Source organism: Aquarana catesbeiana, linkage group LG06 (genome assembly GCF_042186555.1).
Source record: "Aquarana catesbeiana isolate 2022-GZ linkage group LG06, ASM4218655v1, whole genome shotgun sequence".
Classification (NCBI taxonomy): Eukaryota; Metazoa; Chordata; class Amphibia; order Anura; family Ranidae; genus Aquarana; species Aquarana catesbeiana.
In genome coordinates, this window is record NC_133329.1 from 213221016 (window position 1) to 213248168 (window position 27153).

The 27153-nt window shown below is 38.5% G+C and overlaps 1 protein-coding gene across 3 annotated transcripts in view; it reads right to left on the bottom strand.

The window, feature by feature from the left end:
* ABAT (4-aminobutyrate aminotransferase) overlaps nucleotides 1-27153 on the bottom strand; it is a 585676-nt gene that overhangs the window by 126851 nt on the left and 431672 nt on the right. The gene's annotated exons all lie outside the window — the stretch shown is intronic.

A 27153-nucleotide genomic window follows, 5' to 3' on the forward strand; every position in this document is an offset into this window, starting at 1 on the left:
GGTCAGTGAAGCCAACAAACGGTGAAACACGGGGTCCGTCATCCGAGAAAGTTCCTGAAATCATCAGGATTATTCTCACGGATCTCACGGAGCAAAGGCATATGAGAGAACTGGTCACGCTGAAGCAACCAATTCTTGGTCCATGAACTCCTCCCCACCCTGTTCATGGACTGGACTTGTGTCAAGGTCAGGACCCCAACACCAAGCCCCCGCACAGCACGAACTCTACGAGGAGTACGCATATGAAACATGGCTAGAAAACAGTCGGCTGCTTAGAACGAAGTAACAGAAGGCACTGAAGAACAGCAAGGCCTGTGAAGAGCGACCTGAAAAACAGCAACGAGCGGGCAAGATCGCACAGAAAACTCCGATACGAACTGACTGCACGAACTGAAGAGCAGATACAAACCCACAAGCACAAACTGAACGGCAGAAAACGATCTGAAAGCCACCAGTCTGAAAAAGCGAGAATCGTCTCTCACCAAACTTTTACTAACACGAGATTAGCAAAAGGAGCCCAAAGGGTGCCGCGCTTGGTTCTGAACCGGCCTTTTCTGGTCTCGTCGTACGTGGTGTACGTGACCGCGTGGTTGGCGATCGGAAATTCAACTTTGTGCGACCGTGTGTAGACAAAAAAAGTTTGAGCCAACATCCGTCGGAAAAAATCCTAGGATTTTGTTGTCGGAATGTCCGAACAAAGTCCGACCGTGTGTACGCCCTACAACAGATAGGTGTGAATGGATTCTTAACCACTTGTCGTCCTTAAGACGTATCCATACTTCCTCAGGACCAAGCACGGATACCAGGATCATGGCTGCAGCTCAAACTGATCTTGGTTTGAGCAGGTGCTTTTGAGGGTAGAGGATAGATCTGGGGTCCAATTTTTAAATTTATTAGCTAGATTAATCAAAAAATATTTGCAACCCTGTAACTAGGAGCGTACAGAACAGGGTTGTACATAGCAAAATAGCAAAAGCCCCAATAATGAACCCATAAAACGATGGGAATAAAGTCACAGCTACCTTTAAGAAGATGGTATTGTTTATCTTTTATTGTTTCACACCCATGACACCTCGCTTTCTTTGTCTATTTCCTCTCCACGAATTTGTGTGCAGAAACGGAGGACAGAGGCGCGCCCACTAATTGGGGCATGTAAGCTGCTTGAGCGTCTGCCTCTCCCTATCCTCACACAGACCGTGGTGCTTCATGGGTAGTGTAGTTTCATACCCTCACCTTCACCTGTATCTGTGGCGCTTTCTTGATTACACTATCTCATAGGATGCCAGCGAACATGCGACCGGCATGTACGGACATTTAAACATCCCTTATCACACAATAATTTAGATCACGGACGGGCTGCCACTTTGATACATATCCTCGTACGAGGTAACTCCTTAAATCTACTCAGTCCTTGTTATTTTCCCTACGACATTCTATCTTAAGCCCTTTGCTTCATGACCTAAATTCTTCAGTGCATTTTCTGACTAACAACACTGTGTACGCTAATTATTCACTGATTATAAGTACCTGTTACCGTCCCCACCTGTTCTGAAAGTGGGTTTAGACGTTCTGTAAACACAAATACCTTTTAACAGTGTCTGTAGGTCTATCTTTCTTTATATAAATTTCATTATGGCAGAATGGTTTGCCCTCTGTTTTTCATCTCCTCCACACATATCCTTAAATATAAATATTCTTAATTGGCAGCCCTTGCTTTTTGCTTCTGCCTAAATGTAGTGAGTCTTCTGTAAGTAATTCCTTTATCGGCCCCCCCAATTTAGTTATCACTATTCACCACCCATTTTCCTGTCACCTTATGTCCTCACTGTGTTCACCACTCCCCGGTGGTTCTTACTTTCTTTTCACCCCCCCATCACTCCCTCTCAGTTATCCCCCCCCCCATTTCCTTTCCCCTCCAAACCCTACCCTCCCCCCCCATTTCCTTTACCCTTTCCCCTCCAAACCCTCCTTACCCTCTTCCTTACCCTTCTCTTCCTCCCCTTTTTTCCCCCTCCCTTTTCCATACCCTTTTCCTTGTTCCTCTCCCCCCCCCTTTTTTTTTTCACCATTTTTACAATCATGTTTCTCCCCTTCGTCTACATGGCAGATATTGGTCCCACGGCCCTTACTTGGGCCTTTGTAGGCCAACCTTTTCCAGCACAGAGCATTGACCTTCCTTTTCCAGCCTGGTTTTACTTTCACAGCAGGTAACTATTTAATGGTTGGCAGTGTAATCATTTAGCTTTTGACAATCCTTGACATATTTTGAAATTTATACTTTTTTGTTATATTTTGCTATGAATGGCTCCTAATTGTGTTTTATTCTATGCAGTGACATATTAATTATTCAATTTGATATGTACTGCTGTGTGTGCTATATTATGTATAGCCAGCATAATTTTTAACTTTGTTTGTGTTTAATAAAATGTGATTTATATATTTCTTATTTTTGATGTCTGTTTAGATTTGTTTGCCTGGCACCTACAAAGTCCCATTAAATTACCCTCCTGATTCTGCATGGTATTGGGGGATATTCTCATAGATTGAAGTATTTTAATTTTATAACAAAGGGATTAAGGTACTTAATGAAGGGAAGGATTTTTGGTCTGGCCAGCGGGCAAAGGGAGAGTGATAGTGCTGATAGATAACAATGATTATTTAGCTGAAATGACTACTTACTAAGGGATAGTGATAGATACAAAGTACTTGGAGGGAAGCCTACATTTAAAGTGGAATGAAACTCTGTTGATCAACATTAACAATGTTTAATCATTATACTGGTAGCATTAGTAAATCAATAGGAAGGTATATTTTATATTATATCATATTTACTTGTTGCTTCCTGGTTTCAGGCCTGGGTCAAAGTGTCATATATCCCATGAATTTTCTTAGTGCTTTCTCAGCCAAGCACATCCTGCTTGGACATCCTGAAGTAAATGCTACACGAATCATCTGCCCTTACTCAAGATGGCCACAACTAGACAAAGTCCTGTTGTGACCAAATGCTGCATCAGGCAGTGTGGCTGGAGCACTACTGGAACGTTGGAGCCGAGTAGACATGCAGAGGTATCGGGCGGGTAGAGAGACTCTTGATACAACGGAGATGCATTAGTTAGCAGCGGTACACAGGTTGAATCAAATTAAGTTTGTCATGTTGGTGCAGACTCCTGCAACATAAAACGTGAGTGCATACAACAATGGTATTTTTATTTGCGATTTTAAATAAAGTGTTTTTACCAATATAATGCTATTTGGAGCACTGCATATCTTTTTTTTTCTTTTTTACATGCTGTCTGGATACAATGCGAGGTGGATACGCCACCAACAGATATGAGTCCTGAAATAATAGTAGGGTCACATAATGCTGGTGAGTGGATAACTATACTCGGGTGGTAGACACACGTTGTTGAAGGTTGGCATGTTTGCAAGCAGTTGAAGAATACAAAAGGATGATTTATGGAGACTTTTCACAGATATTTTTCACTGTAGGAGTTTTTTTTTACCGTGTGGAGGGTTTATTATTAGTAGTATTTTTATTATGGTTATACTGTTTTGGTTTGGACACTGCACTGCATCTGATTTTATATAGTATTATTAGATAGAGTACTTTTTTGGTAAGCTGCAGTTGTATTCACATTTGATGTACATTTAAAATAGCACACATTGTTTATATATACACATGAACAGAAAACTGGAGGAGCCTGTCCCTAGGGTGGTGTTTAATGGCAATGGTAAGTGGGGTACCCAGGGCGCCACACACGCTACGTCATTTCCTGGTTTGCAAGCAGGTGGAACGCAGATGGAACGCAGTGCGGCGCTGCTGTCTCCACTGTGTGTCTAGCGCTCGTTTTGTACTCAGAGGCTTGACTGCCATAGGAGTCTGCCACACTGTGTACACAGCATAGTGGATGGCCTTTTGATTAGGTTTATATAAGCCTTGTCCGGGATTTTTTCTTATATTTTATTTTTATTTGGCATCAAGTGTTTTATTTATTTTTGCTGAAGTTTTTTTTAAATATATTTAAATATATTTTTTTAAATAAAATTACAATGACTTACTACACCATGGGAGTCCACATCTCTTTCCTTTTATGAGGAACTAACTACAGATCATACTACAATCTACCTGAAGACCGAAGTCCATCCTTGATATTGCAATAACTATGGTGGAGTGACTGCAGAGGTTACACCTACATGCGTGTTGCCCCTTTGGGGGTGAGTGGATTCGGTGAGTGGGGACCCTTGAGGGGGGAGCACAGAGTCACCAGAGGATACTGCGAGCACTCAAGTCACCATTTGTGTTCTGTCACATTAATTGAAGACAATTATATGCACAGTATATGGACTGTTTTTTTTCCACACTTATATATGAACTTTTCCCATTACCTGTCACGGAATTATAGTGTGTCCGCTTAACGCGGTCCTACTTTTTTTGTGTCATTTTCACGATTGTTTTTATTTATATTTGGATACACTCAAGGTGTCATTTTTATGTATGTGGCTCATAACTTGAAGGGTCTTTTTCTTTTATACGGGAATATTAAGATTTATATCCTGACTATTAGTACCAGGAAACCACTTGAGAACCTGTAGCACGTTACTGCTTAGTGGGTTCTGTATGTGTTTTTTGATACTATCTTTGAGATAGATGTGTCACAGATCACATATAATATTCACTTTATATATATATTTTCTTTCTATTTTTGTGCACTAAGAGGTTGAGCACCATTGTAAGGCCACACATACACATACCTGTAATCACGTTGTAACATAATTCTCTATAGGTAGCGCCAATCACCCCAACTCATTATATTTATCATGACATCAATGCAGACCCGACAGAGATTATCGTGTTTCACGAATTGCAATTTGCTTAGTCAAAATCAAAAGATTATGACTAAGCGAATTGCAATTCGTGTGACACGTTAATCTCTGCCAGGTCTGCATTGTTGTCATGATGTCTACGATGTTGTCTGACGATTTTTATCCCCTTTCACACAGATAGCACCGGCAAAAATTTGCTTTACCGCTAATGCCAGCACCGCCCAGTGTGAAAGTACACCAAAAGATTTGATTGCAATACACAAATATTTAAATGGCGACTCTAGCATTGGGAGGCAACAATTGGACCTAAATAGTCTCTAAAGAAGACATACCACCACACATTGAAATTGGACAAGAGGTAATTCAATCTTAAAATGCTTAACAGGTTCTTTACTGTTAATGTCTAGGCAAACAGAACTGTGCCAACTGGCTCAACAAGAAGGGCCAGCAGACCCAACTTCAGAGTGCTGCTGCAAGAACCGTGTGGCCTAAAACTGCATTTGCAGAAGAGTGGACATGCACCTGCTAAAACTCTGAAAAGGTATCAACAGAGAACCAGGTGGCCTTAAGAAGGTCTAGTGCTGGCATGTTCAGGAAACCCCTACTGACCTAGTAAAAGCACAGGAGGAAATTCGTCCTTTAGAGTGTAAGCTCTAGTGATCAGCTGTCATCCACCAAGAGGATGCTCTTTGTGAGGTCCTGAACGTAGGACAAATAGGGAATCCATCTTTCTAATGGATGCTGTTGCTTTGAAGTAGCCTCTGCTGGGAGCTGACAAAATCCAGGTAATAAAGAGCAATTTCCTTTGGGTGCTTGGAAACAGGGTATGAGGATGGAAGGAAAGCCTATGTCTTCACTGAAGTGGAAGACTGATGCCACCTTAGGAAGAAAGGATGGTCATGGGCACAGGACTACCTTGTCATTGTGAAGAATGTGGAATTGATCCTTATAAAAAAAAACCCGCTAACGCAAAGATATGTCTGACAAATGTAATCGCAACCAAAGGGCCACTTTGCAGGCAAGGGGATATTCCGGATGGGTTCAAAGAGTGGTTTCTGCAGAGTGGAGAGAACAAAAATGAGTAATGGTGGGCCTGATCTGCGATACACCTTGAATAAAGGTTTTGACAATGGAGAGAGAAGCCAGAGGTTTTTGAAAAAAAAAATGTACAAGGGTGAAACCTGTCCTTTCGGAGTGCTTAAGGCAAAGTTCTGCTCAAGTCCTGGTTGTAGGAAGGCCAGAATGGGAGAACAGCATCTCAGGGACTGAAGTGCTTGTGTTCATACCAGGCAAATAAGGATTTCCACATAGTAGATATCTTTCTGAAAGTGGCTTTTCTTGCTTTTAGCAAAGTAGTGAAGACAGACTCAGAGACCTCTCTGTCTAAGACCTGGGCTTCTGCAATCAAGTCATTACAGCTAGTGCCTGAGACGCACGATGGAACAGAAGGCACTGAAACAGCAGGTTTGCCCTGGTGGGGAGAGGCCAGGTGGTCATCTCTTAGTAGTCTGAGCATGTCTGTGTACAAGGTTTCTCTGGGCTAGTTTGGAGAAATACAAATCACCAGCTCGTGTTCTATTTGTGGAGCAGAACAGGTAGAATTTGGACTAGAAGGATGGAATAGATTAGCTTGAACTGAGACCAGGGGATTATCAAGGTATTCAATGCCAGCACTAGAGGGTTCTTGGCCCTAACCACAAAGGTAGTTTTCTGTTGAATCTGAAGGCCAGGATACCCACATCTGGGGCTCCCCATCTCTAACATAACAGTGTGGCAATGCTTGGATGAAGGATCCATTCCCATTGATCCTGGTGGTAAAGGCTGAGGTAATCTGCTTTCCAGTTGTCCACTCCTGGGACATGGACCGCGAGTCTAAGTACATGAGGTGTTTTAGCTTGCTTCCTTCAAGGTTTCATTGATTCGTGGTGCCCCCTTGGTTGTTGATGTAGGACACAGCTGTAGCATTGTCTGATACAGCATGATTGAGTGTCCTTGCAGTAAGCGGGTCCAGTGTTGCAGAGCCATTCTTATTGTTTTGAGCTCCAGGATACTGATAGTGAGCTTGGCTACCACCAATAACAATATTCCCTGGACCACGAGGGACTCAGCTTGAAAGACTGGCATCTGTAGTTATCACTTTCCAGTAAAAGGGAAGGAAAGACTTACCTATTGTTAAGGCTGGGCTGGAGATCAACTAAGCTAGGGAATAACATGCTTGGCTAGACAAGAGCATGGGTAGGTTGAGAGAAGGTGCATACTTGTTCCATGTCAACAAGATGTTGTGCTACGAAGCCCTGAATGAAATTTAGCAAATGGCAGAGCCTCAAAGGATGCTATCATAAGGCCCAGAAAGAAAAAATCTCATTGGGGGATATCTCATTGACCTCAATTCCTGAGTGTGAGCTCTAAGAGAAATCATTTTTTGCTCTGGAAGGAAAAACATTTGCTTTTGGATATGCCCAGGACCAGACCTAAGTATTCCATGTAAAGCAATGAGTGAAATGTGTGCTGGTGTGCTTAAAACCATATATCTATGAACAACTTAAAATATCCCACACTGAATAAGTTGTTACATTAACCAGTCCATAAATATAAAAAAAAACTTCTCAGCAGTGAAAAAGGTGGAGGTAGTCCATAGAATGGATGACAGAAGGAAAAGTTCCATAAGTAAGTATCGGCTTCACGAAAGCAGAGGGAAGCATCCGCGATCCATCAGGTCAAAAGCCACACAAATAGATGGAGAGGGAGGGAGTGTACAGACGAAACTCTCACAGAATCCAAAGATATTAAAAGATGGACCCTTACCCTCAATGGTGGACCTCCCTTCTGGCGAGGTCTAACGTGCAAGCAGACAAAGCCCTCTGCAGGGACTGTAGGTAGATGGTATCCAAAACCGCTGATGTGCCCTGCGTCTCAGACCTGGCGTAAACCAACTCGTCCACCTGAGGGGGGTGATAAGCCCACTTAACCCAGAGGGGGGTGGGTAGAAAGTAGAAGAGGGGTTCCAATGGTGTAGTATATAATAATAAAATGTATTGTTATTACATGCAACAGAGCCACAAGGAGTGTACTCAATAAAATGATTAAGAACAGATCAAAAATAGCCGGCATAAAAAACTAACGAACACCCGTGCATGTCATGGGGCGGACTGAGTGATGGCTTACGATGCGTAGCCACGCGTGTGCACACAGTGGGCACATCCTCGAAGGGGTCTTCAGGGTCTGGTTTCCATAGGGATGCACTATGGCCCTGGAACTGTATAGTACCGTCTGGCTGAATACACACGTTGTACAAAGTGTCAAGGTGAGTACCCATACAGGAACGGGAGACAACAGACAGAATAAAGTAGTATTCAGGTCATCCAGCTTAGACAAAGAGTCTGAAAGGTTTTTATCCTGCTATTCTGTACATGTTGTTTATCTCTTAGAATGCCCATGTGGTCTGCAGTATGGGGGGCAGACCACATAGGTAATCCATGTTCGCTAAAGGGAACACATGTTATCAATATCTTGAAGGGTCTAAAAACTCATAGCGTTTCCCTACATTTTAGAAAAGTTCATAACTAGGACCCTTCTGCTCTGAGATGTATTGAATTGACACGCTGCCGAACAATTGGCAAGGTTGTAATAAAATCTGGCAGGGCTCCAGAGGGGTTAAACATGGATTTGGACATCAACTGTTCTACAGCCAATAGCTAGGAGGTTTTTATAGTTATATCATGTTATAGGAAGACATATTGATTATAAATATGCATTATTGTAAACATTGTGATTGCTAAGCGTAATACACATATATAACAAATAAACCTGCGCTAACAATTTACTAAAAATCATTAATTAACTGTACCAAAACCAAATCATAAATAATCTATACAAATAATAGTGAACGTGAGAAATGTGTAAAAAATATTGATAATGTATACCATACACAATTAACCGCGCACTGGGTGAAATCGTGCATGAAATGCACTAATATAGAAAAAATATGCAAAGTGAAAGAGGACAAATCGCAAATATATGTGATGAACAAGCGCGACTATGAAGTGATATAGTGTCATTAAACTAATGCAAAAATTATATAAAATAAAAGCACTCTCATAAATGGTGAATGACAATGAAGTAAGCCTCTAAACAATCATAGACGCCAAGTGAAAAAATGAAACAAAAAAGTCAATTGCATCCAAATTTACAAATGATGGAATATCCATAACTTTAAGAAGCTCCTTCACAGAAGGGACAGATGGCAGACTTCCAGCATATTCATCCGCAGGATGATATATGGCTACCGATATGCTGATGTTAAAGATGGTTGGGACCATAGAACTCGCGTTCCACCAAAAAAGAAGGGAAAAATATATAGCATAAAACCTTAGGATAGCATAAGGTCACCTGCGCATATATGCGCTACTCACAAGACCGGCATGCAGAGCAGGCATTCAGATAGTTGGTCGGTTCGCCGCTGATCGGCGTGCGTTCCACCAAAACAGGAAGTGATGTCACTGATACTGGTTAGCAGGCGTAGGCAGGATGTTACGTCGACGCGTTTCGCCCCTCCCCCAGGGCGTTATCAAAGACTAAACATCCCGCTCACGTAAGGAGCTATTTGTAACAGGCTCAATGAGTGACAGCCAATTACGGCCAATGGGTGAAAAAATCACCCATTCCTTCCTCTGTCATCATATCCTGTTGCAATTAAAACTTTATTCAGTGGCCAAAGGCACAAACATATCCAATATGCAAATGAATACACCTGTACCATTTAACGCTAGCCATCTTAAACAAAAATAAGAAATATATTACAGCATAATATCTAGACAAATACAAATTCTATATGCATATGTAAAATATTCGATTCCCTAATTACAATAAATCTTTTAATATAATATAAAATAAACTAATAGGCATATGAGATAAAAATATATATGTGAAAAAATTACACGTACATATAAATAAAATATGATTAGTCAAAAAATATTTTTAATAGAAACACTATACCTTACTGGATTGCTAAATCTTAACAAGAAGAGTATGATGTTCATATTAATGAACATGGTATGGAATTATCCCAACAAATAAAAATAAAAATGAAAATGAAAATAAAAATAAAAATAAAAATAAAAATAATAATAATAATAAAAATAAAAATAAAAGGGACTGGGGGAGAGACCAGGGTCCACCAGAACAATGGAGACCATGGTATCCCATGACCCCGCAACCAAATCCAGAAAGAAGAGGAGAACAAGAGGATGTAGAGGAGGGAAAAGGAAAGCGAAAAAGAATGGTTTAATGGAAGGAATTTTTAATTTAAGTGATGTCATTTTTTCTCAAGAAGAATTAAAGGTTTTAGATTTGGGTTTAAAATACGCTATGGAAAAAAATCTCAACAAACTTGATGTGTTCATTGACCTACAAAAATTCATTAGGAAAGTCAATATAAAAAAACATTTCTCTAACAAAGAATTTGCAATAAATTCCCCGGAAGAGGAGTATATGCATACAACTTTGAGGAATAATTCAATCTTCAACCCCCAGATTAATAACAACCATTTCGTAGGGGTGTTCAAATCTCTGGTTGAACAGGATCTGGACAAACTTGTTGTTAAACCCCAAAAACGTAAAAAAGATCTAGAAAGAGGTTTGGAGTCATTGATAAAAAATAAAAACATAGTGATTAGGTCAGCCGATAAAGGAGGGGGAGTGGTGATACTTAATAAAACCGATTACCTAGAAGAATTAAACAGATTAGTTGGAGACCAAGAAACTTATGAAAAGCTAAAGAGTAACCCTACTAGGAAATTTAAGATAAAATTAAAGAATTTAATTAAAACAGCAACTAAAGAGGGTATTTTGAAGAAAAAAGAGGCCAGATACCTTACCCCTGATGCACCACGGGTACCTTTGATATACCAATTGCCGAAGATTCACAAGAATAGATCTAAGCCTCCAGGCCGACCGATAATCAGCGGGATTGGATCCCTTTTTTCCAGACTCGGTGAATACCTGGACTGTTTCTTACAACCACTCACCAAAAAATATCCTGCATATCTTAAAGATAGCAGAGAATTAATTGAATTAACTAAGACCTTAACAATAGATGAAAACTGTCTACTTGCAAGTATTGATGTGAATTCACTTTATACCAATATCCAACAAGAACATGCACTACAAGCAGTTGAATGGGCCCTGGGTAATACAGATATGAAATCAAAGCAAATGAAGTTCATCCTAAAAGCTCTTGACCTAGCAATGAGCCACAATTTTTTTTGGCATCAAAAAGAATACTATAGACAAAAGAAAGGAGTCGCAATGGGTGCCAAGTATGCACCTTCAGTGGCTAATCTGTTCATGAGCTTTTGGGAGGATGAGGCTATTTTTCAATCTAATATCCCAGAGCTCAGGTTGTACAGAAGGTACATAGATATTTTAATTATCTGGGCAGGAACACCCGACTCCTTTTTGGAATTTTTGGCCAAAATAGGGACCAATCGGTTTGGTATCTCTTTTTCCGAAAGTTTTAGTTACCAACAAATTAATTTTCTAGATCTGACACTTTTCAGAGAGGGGAATAAACTACTTACTCGTACCTTCTTTAAAGATGTTGATAGAAATGGCTATATCCCCCTGACAAGCTGCCATCATCCAAGATGGCTGGGGGGTATCCCAAAAAGCCAGCTACTTAGGATTAGAAGAAACTGTAGCAATTTAAGTGATTACAACTTGCAAGCCAATATTATTCTGAAAAGATTCCAAGAAAAAGGGTATAGTCTGGAAAATTTGGAGAGGATTACACAAACGGTTGGGGAAATGGATAGGAATGATCTGTTTAGATCTAGAGAGAAAAGGGAACAAAATGATTATAGTTTGTCCTTTTTTACAGGATTCAACAGACAGTATCGTGACTTAGAGAAAATTGTCAAGAGACATTGGCCTCTCCTTCTTCAGGACAATGATCTTAAGAAGGTGTTGCCAAAACAACCTAGATTTATTTACACCAAAACACCTACATTAAGGCTCCAGCTAGCACACAATGTCATAGACCCTCCTAGGAAGGCATTGACCTTTATAGACAGTGCTGGATTTTACAGCTGTGGCAGGTGTGTAATGTGTAGGACATCCAAATTCCGCAAACGGAAAATTACCCATTTTAGTTCCCTGGTGGATGGCAGATCTTATGAAATCAAAAAATGTATAACCTGTAGCACTACACATGTTACTTATCTTTTGTCTTGTCCTTGTAATCTTCAGTACGTGGGAAGAACTACTAGGCAATTGGGTACAAGACTCAAGGAACATGTAAATAGGATCAAAAAGGGGTACAAGTTTCATGGTCTTTCCAACCATTTCAAAATATTTCATAATCAGGACCCAATCTACTTACCTTTTGTGGGATTGATAGAGTCGAGGAACACTGGCGAGGTTCCAATCTTAGACAAAACATCTCACAAAATGAAACCCAGTGGATACATAGATTACGTACGTTGAACCCCCTGGGCCTGAATATTGAGTTGGACCTAAATTGTTTTTTATCTAACTGGTAGTTTTATTTTTATTTTATTTTATTTTTATTATTTTTTATTTTTTATTTTTATTTTAATTTTCTTTTCTTTTTTATGTTTATTTTTATTTATTTTTATTTTTATTATTATTTTTATTTTTATTTTCATTTTTATTTTTATTTGTTGGGATAATTCCATACCATGTTCATTAATATGAACATCATACTCTTCTTGTTAAGATTTAGCAATCCAGTAAGGTATAGTGTTTCTATTAAAAATATTTTTTGACTAATCATATTTTATTTATATGTACGTGTAATTTTTTCACATATATATTTTTATCTCATATGCCTATTAGTTTATTTTATATTATATTAAAAGATTTATTGTAATTAGGGAATCGAATATTTTACATATGCATATAGAATTTGTATTTGTCTAGATATTATGCTGTAATATATTTCTTATTTTTGTTTAAGATGGCTAGCGTTAAATGGTACAGGTGTATTCATTTGCATATTGGATATGTTTGTGCCTTTGGCCACTGAATAAAGTTTTAATTGCAACAGGATATGATGACAGAGGAAGGAATGGGTGATTTTTTCACCCATTGGCCGTAATTGGCTGTCACTCATTGAGCCTGTTACAAATAGCTCCTTACGTGAGCGGGATGTTTAGTCTTTGATAATGCCCTGGGGGAGGGGTGAAACGCGTCGACGTAACATCCTGCCTACGCCTGCTAACCAGTATCAGTGACATCACTTCCTGTTTTGGTGGAACGCACGCCGATCAGCGGCGAACCGACCAACTATCTGAATGCATGCCGGTCTTGTGAGTAGCGCATATATGCGCAGGTGACCTTATGCTATCCTAAGGTTTTATGCTATATATTTTTCCCTTCTTTTTTGGTGGAACGCGAGTTCTATGGTCCCAACCATCTTTAACATCAGCATATCGGTAGCCATATATCATCCTGCGGATGAATATGCTGGAAGTCTGCCATCTGTCCCTTCTGTGAAGGAGCTTCTTAAAGCTATGGATATTCCATCATTTGTAAATTTGGATGCAATTGACTTTTTTGTTTCATTTTTTCACTTGGCGTCTATGATTGTTTAGAGGCTTACTTCATTGTCATTCACCATTTATGAGAGTGCTTTTATTTTATATAATTTTTGCATTAGTTTAATGACACTATATCACTTCATAGTCGCGCTTGTTCATCACATATATTTGCGATTTGTCCTCTTTCACTTTGCATATTTTTTCCTTATTAGTGCATTTCATGCACGATTTCACCCAGTGCGCGGTTAATTGTGTATGGTATACATTATCAATATTTTTTACACATTTCTCACATTCACTATTATTTGTATAGATTATTTATGATTTGGTTTTTGTACAGTTAATTAATGATTTTTAGTAAATTGTTAGCGCAGGTTTATTTGTTATATATCATCAAAGTGTAAGCACTTTTATCCTGCAGCTGCAAGAGGATTTTTAAAGATCACTACATTACATGAATTCATTTGCGAGCGCTGTTTTATATATATTTTTTGCATTTTTAAGCGTAATACACAGCCATAAAGCGGATGATAACATGCAACCTGCAATCTCTGTACTGTCAAATAAGAGGGGATCTGGAAAGAATATAGTTTTAAAGTTAAATTCCAGCACATCTCTTGCAAATATCTCTAAATGCAGATTACCTGAAAGAGGGGGAGGGTGGAAGTTATCAGTGACATTTTAGCCAGTCTGGCTCTACACAGGTCTCACATATGTAGGGGGTCAGATTATTCAGTAAGAGGTTCTGTGTGTAAACTGGTGGCGATGGATATACAGCATATTTGCGGAATTTTATATGAGTAGAGGTGCAGGCACTCAGGTGAAAGAAAAAGCTATTCAGTTCTGCTGTTGGGACAACAGATAATTTGTTCTATGTTTTAATTCAGTAGTGTATTACCTTTGTGAAGTACTGAAAACTGCTTTACTTTATTTATAGCTGGTAGTTTTAGTTATAGCTAGTGTGTAATAATGACTGAGGACATTTCAACATTACAATCAGGGGAAAATTGTGGGTGCGTGTTATAGGCCGATCCCCGCCGATTTTGTGTGATCGGAGCGATCGCGGCAATTGCCGCAATCGCCGCCGACATACACAGCCGCGTGTAGATTCAAATATGGCGCCGAGACTGCAGGGATTCATCGGAGCCGAAATACACATACCCGAGTGTTCTCAGCTTTTTCCGGTGCCGCTCACAGCCACGCCCAGTCCCGCCATTGGACCTGTGTTATGTCCATCATGTCGAAAAAAACAGAGAACACTCGGGTATGTGTATCTCGGCTCCGACGAGTCTGCAGTCTCGGCGCCATATTTGAATCTACACACGGCTGTGTATGTCGGCGGCGAGTGCACAAAGCTGCATTGACAAGGCTGCACTGGGGCAAACCTGCACTGACAAAGCTGCACTGGGGCAAACCTGCACTGGGGCTAGGCTGCACTGACAAGGCTGCACTGACAAGGCTGCACTGACAAGGCTGCACTGACAAGGCTGCACTGACAAGGCTGCACTGGGGCAAAGCTGCACTGACAAGGTGGCACTGGACACTGAAAAGGCTGCAGATGGACATGATAAAGCTGCATTGATGGGCATTTTAATGTGTTTTTTTTTCCTTAAAATTCCCTCCTAAACTTGGGGTGCGTGTTATACACCGGCGCGTGTTATACGCCGATAAATACGGTATATATAAAGAAAGAATCGTTAACAGTTATTTACAATAAATATATATGTTATGTCAAACAAACCCCCCCGATATCTCACATTTTAAAAAATATTTTATCATATCTTTTCATGTGACAACACTGAATAAATGACACGCTACAATGTAAAGTAGTGCGTGTACAGCTTGTATAACAGTGAAAATTTGCTGTCCCCTCGAAATACCTCAACACACAGCCATTATTGTCTAAACCGCTGAAAACAAACGTGAGTAGACCCCTAAATGAAAATGTCCAAATTGGGCCCAAAGTGTCAATATTTTGTGTGGCCACAATTATTTTCCAGCAGTGCCTTAACCCTCATGGGCATGGAGTTTACCAGAGCTTCACAGGTTGCCACTGGAGTCCCCTTCCACTCCTCCATGACGACATCACGGAGCTGGTCGATGTTAGAGACCTTGCGCTCCTCCACCTTCCGTTTGAGGATACCCCACAGATGCTCAATAGGTTTAGGTCTGGAGCCATGCTTTGCCAGTCAATGACCTTTACCCTCAGCTTCTTTAGCAAGGCAGTGGTCGTACTGGAGGAGCGTTTGGGGTTGTTATATTGGAATACTACCCTGCAGCCTAGTCTCTGAAAGGAGGGGATCATGTCACAGTACATTTTGGCATTCATGGTTGTCTCAATGAACTGTAGCTCCCCAGTGCCAGGAGCACACACGAAGCCCCAGACCATGAGACTCGCACCACCATAATTGATTGTAGGCAAGACACACTTGTCTTTGTACTCCTCACCTGGTTGCCGCCACACACGCTTGAACCATCTGAACTGAATAAGTTTATCTTGGTCTCATCAGGCCACAGGACATGGTTCCAGTAATCCATGTCCTTAGTCTGCTTGCCTTCAGTAAACTGTTTGAAGGCTTTCTTGTACATCATCTTTAGAAGAGGCTTCCTTCTGGGATGACAGCCATGCAGACCAATTTGATGCAGTGTGCGGCGTATGGTCTGAGCACTGACAGGCTGACCCCCCCACCCCTTCAACCTCTGCAGAAATGCTGGCAGCACTCATACGTCTATTTTCCAAAGACAACCTCTGGATATGACGCTGAGCATGTGCACTCAACTACTTTGGTCGACCATAGCGAGACCTGTTCTGATTGAAACCTGTCCTGTTAAACCGCTGTATGATCTTGGCCACTGTGCTGCAGCTGAGTTTAAGGGTCTTGGCAATCTTTTTATAGCCTAGCCTTTTTTTCACATCCTCAGAAAGTTCGTTGCCATGAGGTGCCATGTTGAACTTCTGGTGACCAGTATGAGAGAGAGCGATAACACCAAATTTAACACACCTGCTCCCCATTCACACCGGAGACCTTGTAACACAGAGTCACATGACACCGGGGAGGGAAAATGGTTAATTGGGCCCAATTTGGACATTTTCACTTAGGGGTGTACTCATTTTTGTTGCCAGCGGTTAAAACATTAATGGCTGTGTGTTGAGTTATTTTGAGGGGACAGCAAATTTACACTGTTCTACAAGCTGTACAATAACTATTTGACATCATAGCAAAGTGTCATTTCTTCAGTGTTGTCACATGAAAAGATATAATAAAATATTTTACAAAAATGTGAGGGGTGTACTCACTTTTGTGAGATACTGTAATTCGATAGAGAGAGAGAGAAAGAGGCTGGCATCACAATTGTGCAATCACAGATATTGCATATGACGCATTGCTGTGCATATCACATGCAATGTTTGTGCGATGCAAACTTAAATCATATTGCATTTGCACCAAAATGGTACAGGACCCTTTATTTGGTCCGCACTGAAATCGGATCACATGGGTGTGAACACCCATGCGATCCAATTCCTGCACCATTACATAGTTCGCACTGTGATCTGTGAAATGATCTGGGGGTGTCATTAACTGTACATTGACACCGCAGTGGTGCGCAGATGTCAATGAAGGTGCGATGTGGAAACCCGCACAGGAATCACGCTGGTTCACGCATTGCAGACGTGAACATTGCAGACGTGAACATCTAAAATATATTTTATATATATATATATATATATATATATATATATATATATATATATATATATATATATATATATATATATATATATATATATATATATATATACACACACACATACATATATACACACACACACACACAGTGGGGCAAAAAAGTATTTAGTCAGCCACCAATTGTGCAAGTTCTCCCACTTAAAAAGATGAGAGAGGCCTGTAATTGTCATCATAGGTATACCTCAACTATGAGAGACAAAATGTGGAAACAAATCCAGACAATCACATTGTCTGATTTTTGAAAGAATTTATTTGCAAATTATGGTGGAAAATAAGTATTTGGTCAATATCCAAAGTTCATCTCAATACTCCGTTATATATTCTTTGTTGGCAATGACAGAGGTCGAATGTTTTCTGTAAGTCTTCACAAGGTTGTCACACACTGCTGCTGGTATGTTGGCCCATTAATACAGGTAATGAGTGGTGGACAGAGGAGCCTCTTAAAGAAGAACTTACAGGTCTGTGAGAGCCAGAAATCTTCCTTGTTTGTAGGTGACCAAATACTTATTTTCCACCATAATTTGCAAATAAATTCTTTCAAAAATCAGACAATGTGATTGTAGTAGTTGTGGTAGTCGAGGTATACCTATGATGACAATTACAGGTCTCTCTCATCTTTTTAAGTTGGAGAATTTGCACAATTGGTGGCTGACTAAATACTTTTCTGTCCCACTGTATATGTGTTTATTTCAATGTGTGTGTATATATATATATATATATATATATATATATATATATATATATATATATATATATATATATATATATATATATATATATATATACACACACACACACATTGAAATAAACACACACACACTATATATATATATATATATATATATATATATATATATATATATATATATTTTCAATCGCAGAGGAAAACCGCACCCAGCTTGCGACTTAGTGCTAGCAATCGGGTCCTCCCACCGACCTTATATATAAAGAAAAGTCCAAAAGGTTGCTGCACTTAAAAATTTATGTTGCTTTATTTCATATAGTCTTGAAGGAAAATTATAAAGCAAGCATAATCATTCCAGACAAATAGTGGCAACCAATGCCTATGTAATTCAGATAATTCAGATATGAGTGGATTACGTTTCGGGCTAGTATGCTTACGCCCTTCCTAAGATCCGTCAAAGCACATCTGAAGATTTCACTGCAATCATTCATTTAAATACCGATTTGTGGAAAACATCACACATGGAATCAATGTGGTTAATTAGTTAAATCCGTATCATATTAAGTACTTGTGTATATATATGTTATCTACCATAAACACAGAATATAGCAAATAGCGGGCAATAACTTTATCTCCCCATTCATTTTCTTCAAAGAATTTCATGAACCTGTAAGAAATACATATATGTATAAAATACACATACCCACATATGTAGTTCTTTGAAAAAAAATTTTTTGTCCAAACAAATTGGTCATAAATATTTGCAGATTCAAACAAATAAATAAAGATCCAAATCCACATTCAAGCCATATGGGGCAATAGTATTCAAAAAATATATCCAGTATACCTCTCTTTTCCTCAAAATCATTTCACGATTTCCTCCCCTCCTATTCTTCTCTATTCCTTCTAGGACCATATACTTTAATTGTGATACATTATGTCCAAATTCTAAAAAGTGTCTAGCCAGCGGTAATTGTGTTAATTTATCTCGTATAGAGTACTTATGCCTTGCTATCCTATCTTTTACCTTTTGTGTGGTTTCTCCAATGTACACCAAACCGCATGGGCACTTTATAGCATATATCACGTATGAAGATTGGCATGTATAATGTCCACGTATAGGGATATTAAAGCCCCTATGTGGATGTGTAAAACATTTACCTTTAATCATAGAGTTGCATTGTATGCATGACAAACAAGGGTATGAGCCCAGATTTTTAGGTCCCAGAAAGGTTAGTTTTGATGTTGTAGATGAAGGTTGGTCCGATTTTATCAATCGGTCCTGTATCGTTCTAATTTTTTTGTAGGAGGGCATAGGTGGATTCCAGAATTCTTGTACCATAGGATAGCTAGTTCTCAATAGGTTCCAATGTTTTTTAATTATTTGAGAGATTTTGTTAGAAAAGTGGTGGTACTGCATAATAAAGGGGATTCTTTTTGTTTCTTTTCTAGGTGTCCTGGTATTATTCATATTAGACCGTTCTGTTTCAACCAAGGCTTGGGGATACCGTCTGTTAATCAATTTAGCTTTTATCTCATTAAGTCTCTGATCACGGCACAGCAGGTCACTGATGATCCGCTGCACCCTCATCATCTGACTCTTTGGTATAGATGAGAAAACATTGGGAGGATGAAAACTATTGAAATGTAACAATTGGTTACGATCTGTGGGTTTCACATACAGATTAGTAGCGATCTGCATATTTTTCAGTTTTAGTGTGGTATCTAGAAAAGAAATCTCTTTTATACCAATTTCAATGTTGAACTTGAGGCCAGGTATTAAATAGTTAATATACTTATCAAACAAAAATAGGCTCTCCATGTTGCCGTCCCATATGTCGAAAATATCATCTACAAATCTATACCAACCCTGACAGTGCTTAAGGAATATATCATTCACGTAAATAAAAGAGGTTTCAATCATATTCATGAACGAGTTCGCATATGGGGGTGCAACATTAGAACCCATCGCTGCCCCATTTAATTGTAGGAAATGGGTGTCCTTGAAAAGAAAGTAATTCGCTGGGCAGGAGGCGGAGCCTAGCGGAGCAGACATGCATTGTTAGAGCTCCACACCGCTGAGGAGAGAAGAGAAGGACAAAGCGGAGCCTGCAGGCTCAAAAGGTATCCATTTGAACCTTTTTGCCCCAGGGAACAAACTGTGAAAGTTTGGGCAGGAAATATGGTACTGGGAGGAAACCGTGGCAGAAATAAAAATCACCTCACAAAGAGCTCACAGGCACTCACTGCAGCTGAAGCAGCTCCAGTCACCTCACAAGATACAGCATCAGGGCGCTCTCACAGACAGAAAATGTCACAGCAAGACTCTCCATTTGAGTCAGATACAGAACAAATCCTCTCACAAACTTCTCCACAAGCCTCCTCAGTATCCCCAGTAATATTATTACAATTTGAAAAGATGCTTCATAAGGCTTTAAAACAAACCTCAGACCAAATAACAAAAAGCCTAACCAAAGAAATAAGAGAGCTGGGAAACCGCACCGCAGCCTTAGAAATAAAAATGGATGAAATTGAAATTACAACCCAAGAAAATATAACAGAATTGGAACAATTAAAAAAAGAGAATTTAATACTTCAAACTAAGCTCGAAGATTACGAAAATAGAGCCAGACGTTCAAACTTGCGCATAAGGGGAATACCTGAAACTGTGACAGACCTGCAATCTACTATTACTGCTCTATTACAAGAACTAAAGCCAGATATCCCTATTGAACGTTTAGAACTGGACAGAGTACACAGAGCCCTCACAGCCAAAAAGAAAGATGGACCCCCACGTGATATAATCACAAAATTTCATTATTACAGAACGAAAGAACAAATACTAATTGCTGCAAGAGAAAAAAAGGAACTTAATTTTCAAGGACACAATTATCAAATTTTTGCTGACCTATCCCAACTTACTATTACTAAAAGACGATCCATGAAACCCCAACTAATGGAACTGCAACGCCACAACATTATGTATCAATGGGGCTTCCCCTTTTCAGTCAGATTTAACTACCAAGGTACAATTTACAGAAGCAGATCAGCAGATGAACTACAACAAACCCTTTTAAAATTAAATCTGACAGAACCCACAAGCAGCAACACTCCCACACGCAGAAGAATGGCATCATCTTCACCTTCAGGCAGCACCCAGAAAATTTCAGAACAAAATGGGAATCATCATTCTCACAAAAGAGGCCGTTATGCCACATCATCCATGGACCAAGAAGATTCAATGGACTGACATCCTAATTCCTGATATCTCTTCATTTATTATACTAAGAGATGGTTCTCTATAAAAAAACCTGTATTTATAACTGAATGTAACTGCATTCTGATAGTCACACACTGTGTGGGATCATGTTACATTCCAGTTATATTTCTTATTACTTCTGATTCATATAGCCTTAGAATATATAAGTGAAATAAGGAAATTCTTGTTCAGTTATATATTATCAGGTAATAACAATAGATTTATTACTTTTTAGGACAAATATGTTCAATAATCCAGAAGTAATGGAAGCTTTTTCTTTCTTTTCTTAAAACAAATATATTATTACCTAACTAGTTCCTAGAATTATGTTTTTGTTTATTCTAATCTGAAGCAATACAACCTCAATTTTATGAGTTAACATATCTAAACAGTTACATATGAATAAAATATGTAATTGTTTACTCTAAAAGGGTTAAAATCCCCAAATAATTCAAACTATCTTCATCAATACCAAAGTTATTAACAGTACCTTTCTAACTGAATTATTTAGCCTAGGGCAAGACTAACCATATACAACCACCCTGGAATAAATAATTTCAACAAAAACTATATTCTGCACTCCAATTAATGAAACATCATTTTGATGTCTTTTGACATAGCACTTCTCTCCTGTAAGTGGAAGATCCGTGTACCCCCATTAGCCCTCCTCATTCTCCCAACCATATTATGTGGGAGTGTGACGAAGGCACTTATTCCCCTGAGAGAGATATTTATTCTCTTTCACGGGTAAATTGTGATTACTTGCAAAAAATAATTTATACAATGTATCATCTAATCTCATATGTTTTTTGTTTACTCTTTACTCCAGAATTCACTGGTTTCTTTTCTATCTATTCATCTCTTCAGTCCACACAGGTTGATCTGCGCAGTCAGCTCTGCATAACAAAAAGTAAGTCAAAACTATTTGATCTATTGCCATGGCACCACTGAATATACTTTCCCTGAATGTTCAGGGAATAAATGTCCCTCAAAAAAGGACCAAAGCCTTCCGTACTTTCCATAACAAGAAGGCTCACATAGTATGCCTCCAAGAAACACACTTCACCAAAGATTCTACTCCAAAATATATTTCTCCTTTTTATCAACAAATTTACACGGCTTCTGCCTGTACCAAGCAAAGGGGAACTCTAATTGCATTTCACCGATCCACACCATTCACCTTATCATCAGAAATTAAAGACCCAGAAGGTAGATACCTGATACTCATGGGTTATATAATGGATACAGCAATCACGGTGATTTCCTACTACGCTCCTAACAAACAACCTACACCATTCCTCTCACATATATTACAAGTGATTAATACACACAAAATAGGAACAGTGATAATGTGTGGGGATTCGAAACAGGTCCTCCTCCCATTTCTAGATAAAACACCTTTTACACCATCCAAAATAACCTCTAGATTACCTTTTTCTCAACTTCTTTCCAAATACAATCTGGTAGATTCATGGAGAGAAAGTAACCCAATGAAAAAGAAATTCACTTATTTCTCGCACCCTCATCAAACCTTCACCAGAATAGATCATATTTTTCTAACAATAGGAATGATACCAGAAATTATTGCATCAGATATAATTCCGATTCCGTGGTCTGACCATAATGCAGTATACACCACTATAGCCTCAGCCATACCAAAAGCCCATGACCCAACGTGGTACTTACCAGACATAATGCTCAAACACCCACTACATCAGATGGCCATTGAACAAGCTTTAAAGGAATACATATCAATTAATAATACAACAGACATCTCCCCAATAACACTGTGGGAAGCTCATAAGCCTGTCTTGCGTGGTACAATACAAAGACAAATGGCACTATTTAAACGGGAACGCAAAAATCTAGCAAAAAAACTAGAACTCAATTTTAATGCAGCCTACATATCATTTCAAGATAATCCATCCCAGAGTACAAAATCTCATCTGGAAAAATCTAGACTGGAATACGATCTATTTCTCACTGAGTCAGTTGATAAATCCCTCAAACGCTCCAAACACAATTTCTACATGAATACAAACAAACCAGGTACATATTTGGCTCGGGCATTAAATTCAACTAACAAATCTTTCAAACCAATACGTTTGAAATTATCAAAAAATGTTTACACTTGTAATCCAGTTAAAATAGTCCATAAATTTCACTCACATCTCGCAACTTTATACAAGACAAACAATGAATTTAATCCTACAGAGGCTGAATCCTTCTTCTCAAAAATAACCTTACCTGTGTTATCTCAGAATCAAAAAAGCAGTTTGGATGAGCCTATAACTATAGATGAAGTTGCTAACGCCATAAAAGACCTAAAACTTAACAAAAGACCAGGCCCAGACGGCTACTCGGCTTTATACTATAAAACATTCTCAGAAATACTCTCTCCCATTCTCACTGAAACTTTTAACAAACTTCTAGATGGACATTCTTTTCGGCAAGAAACACTAATGGCAATTGTTTGTATGATCCCAAAACCCCTTTCTGATGATACTTCCTGTGTGAATTATCGGCCTATCTCTCTGTTAAACCTCGATATTAAATTATTAGCAAAAATAATAGCAAAACGCCTCAATAGCATTATAGGAAAATTAATACATAGAGATCAAGTAGGCTTCATGCCAAATAGACAGGCAGGCGATAATATACGCAGGGCAGTGTTATTGGCACATATTGCTAAAAAACGGAAAATCCCTTTATGTTTTCTATCTCTCGATATTAAGAGGGCATTTGACACAGTATCCTGGCAATATATGCAATATTCATTACAAAAATGGGGTTTTGGACCCCACTTTTTAACATGGATCAAAGCATTATATAATAAACCCAAAGCCTATATAAAATATGCTGGATACAAATCTGAAGCCTTTAATATCGAAAGAGGTACCCGACAGGGTTGCCCATTATCTCCCTTATTATTTGCCCTTATACTCGAACCCATGGCCCAATACATCAGAACAAACCAAAATATAACTGGCATTGAAGTAGGAGGTATTACACACAAATTATGTATATTTGCAGACGATATATTACTTTTTCTATCATCACCACAGGTCTCTGGTCCTAACTTAATACCAGCTCTTGATGGATTTGCAGCCCTATCCGGCCTTATGATTAATCCTAAGAAATGCCTAGTGCTTAATATTTCACTCACAAACATGGAATTGATCCCGGCTAGGGCTGCACTCCCATTCACATGGGCAGAAAAATCAATCCCATATCTTGGAATTCATTTAACAGCATCTCATTCTGATTTATTCTCAACCAATTATCCTCCTGTATTAAGACAGATCACAAATCTAATAAAACAATGGTCGCAACTTCCTTTATCCTGGATAGGGAAGATTAATGCAATCAAAATGACTATTCTACCCAAATTGCTTTATCTATTCAGAGTCCTCCCTATTCCAATTCCTTCCTATTTTTTGAGAATAGTACAAAAAAGAGCAACTTCGTTTATATGGGGCTCTTCTAAACCACGTATACCTATACACACACTACATCTTCCCAAAAATAAAGGAGGTCTGGGATACCCTAATTTTACTAACTACTACAGAGCAGCACATTTGGCCAGTCTGTCCAAATACCATGCAAAACAGGAAATCCCATTATGGGTATTTATAGAGGCTTCAGAAAATGACCCTCTATTAATATCAAATTTATTATGGCTTGATCCTAAAGACCGCTTTAAAATTCATAATCCCATAACTAAACACTTCTTATCTCTCTGGGATAAACTAAAAACCAAATATCAGTTACAATCTCCACACAATCCTCTCCTTTCTTTTATCAGAAATCCGGCCTTTTATCCGGCATGGATCTACCCAAATTCTTTTAAAGCTTGGACAACATCAGGCATTCAGACACTAAATGACTTCATAGCATCTAAATCATTCCTTTCATTCCCATCGCTTAGAGAAAAATATGATCTACCAAACTCTGAGATATTTAGATATCTCCAAATCAAAAATTTCTATACACCATTCCTAAAGGGGGATACACCATTATCCCAATTATCCATTTTTGAATCAATCTGTACAAAAGATCCATTTGCTAAAGGTACAATTTCATCACTTTATAATCAATTATATGGAGTAGCAAATCTTAATAGACCCTCTTACGTTCAGAGGTGGGAGGAGGACCTGGGACGAACTTTAGAAGACACGGACTGGTCTAACATATGGCTCACATCTAAGTCATCTTCACCCAACATCTTAGCACTGGAGACAAATTATAAAGTCCTAACTCGCTGGTACCTTGTACCCGCTAGAGTGGCAAAATATTCACCTAATACCTCAGCTCTTTGTTTTCGAGGATGCCCAGAAATAGGCACATATTTACACATTTGGTGGACGTGCCCAGTAATCCAAACCTTCTGGAAGGAAGTCTTCGTGATTGCATCTAAAATATTTAAAAAAATAATACAACCAGATCCATATTTAACTTTACTTAATCTAAAACCGGAATGGTTAACACTCTCTCAATTCAAACTTATGATCCAACTAATAACGGCTGCAAAACAAACAGTGGCCAAGGCATGGAAATCTCCTACATTGGTACTAGCAGAAACAATTCACAGAATGAATAATACAATGTCCCATGCTAAGATGGTAGCCATCGATCAAAATCAAATTCCAAAATTTGAAAAACTTTGGCATCCTTGGATAAAACAACAGTTCTTGTCAAACTTCAATGACTCTGTCCTGTTGCCATGGTAACAGATTAAATGACTTACAGAGACACCCATTCTAAGGCTTCAAAGAGAACTAAAAAGAATAATAAACTGACGAGCGGGACAACCTTGTGGACCATACCTCTACCTTTCAACCCTTTTTCTTCTTTCTCTTTCCTTTTCTTCACCTTACGATTAAAGCTCATTATCAGAATTTATTTGATCTATATACACTCTACCTGTAAACAATATGTATAGTAGGTATAAATCATTTAAATACCTACAAAAGTAACTAAGGAAATGATATATATCTTTAATTTAGGTTTACGTGAACCCAATGTTTAATATTTGAAATTTCATGATATTTACCTATATAAACCCTACTGTAAAACAATGAGCTTACTTTATAGATCCTTGTAAACTTACTTTATGTATCTTTATAACATTGTATACTCAATAAACTTCTTTTGACAAGGAAAAGAAAGTAATTCTCTTCAAGAACAATTTTCAATAAATCAAGCAAAAACAAAATATGTTTAGTTTCATAATCACCTGACTGTGTTAACCGCTGACATGCCTCTATCTCCAAACCATTTCCTACAATTAAATGGGGCAGCGATGGGTTCTAATGCTGCACCCCCCATATGCGAACTCGTTCATGAATATGATTGAAACCTCTTTTATTTACGTGAAGTTCACATTATCCAAAGTTTACTTTGGATAATGTGAGGAATGGCTGCATTTCACCAAATGAGCAAACTAGGTATAGTGAGACAGAGCAAGCAGTGAGAACTACCATTCTAACATACTGTATGTGTATTAGAACAAAAATTCTGGACTGCTGAAGACCTCTAAAAAGTTCACAAATACATGCCTGTTTTTACTGTCAAAATTGAATTTTTAATTCACAGATAGCATTACTACACGTATCACATTAATTTACTGCATGCATATCAACTTTACTGCACAGGTTATTTTAGCCATTTATAAAAGGTATTTTGTACATAAGGGTCAGTTCACAATGATAAATGACACAGGTTATTGCTCTTTAAAATACTGCTAGCGTTAACTTTGAGGTCTTACTTGAGCAAAACAGGAAAAAAATAATTTATATGAAAACAATTCTTAATTTAAGCAATGTTTCTGTTTGTAAAGTGAACATTTTCAGGATAATTTTTATTAGGTATAGAAATAACTCATTCATCTGATCTAACTGATGTATGCAAGCTAAGAGAGAACTAAAAGGGGACAAAATATTGATAAGCATAACGATCTGGACAACATGTTAACTAAAATCGAAGTTAATTCAGTCGTTTAATATAGATTTGTAAGCTAAAGATTATCAGATACATATTTTCAGAAAGGAAGGTTCAATAATTAAAATATATTCTGAT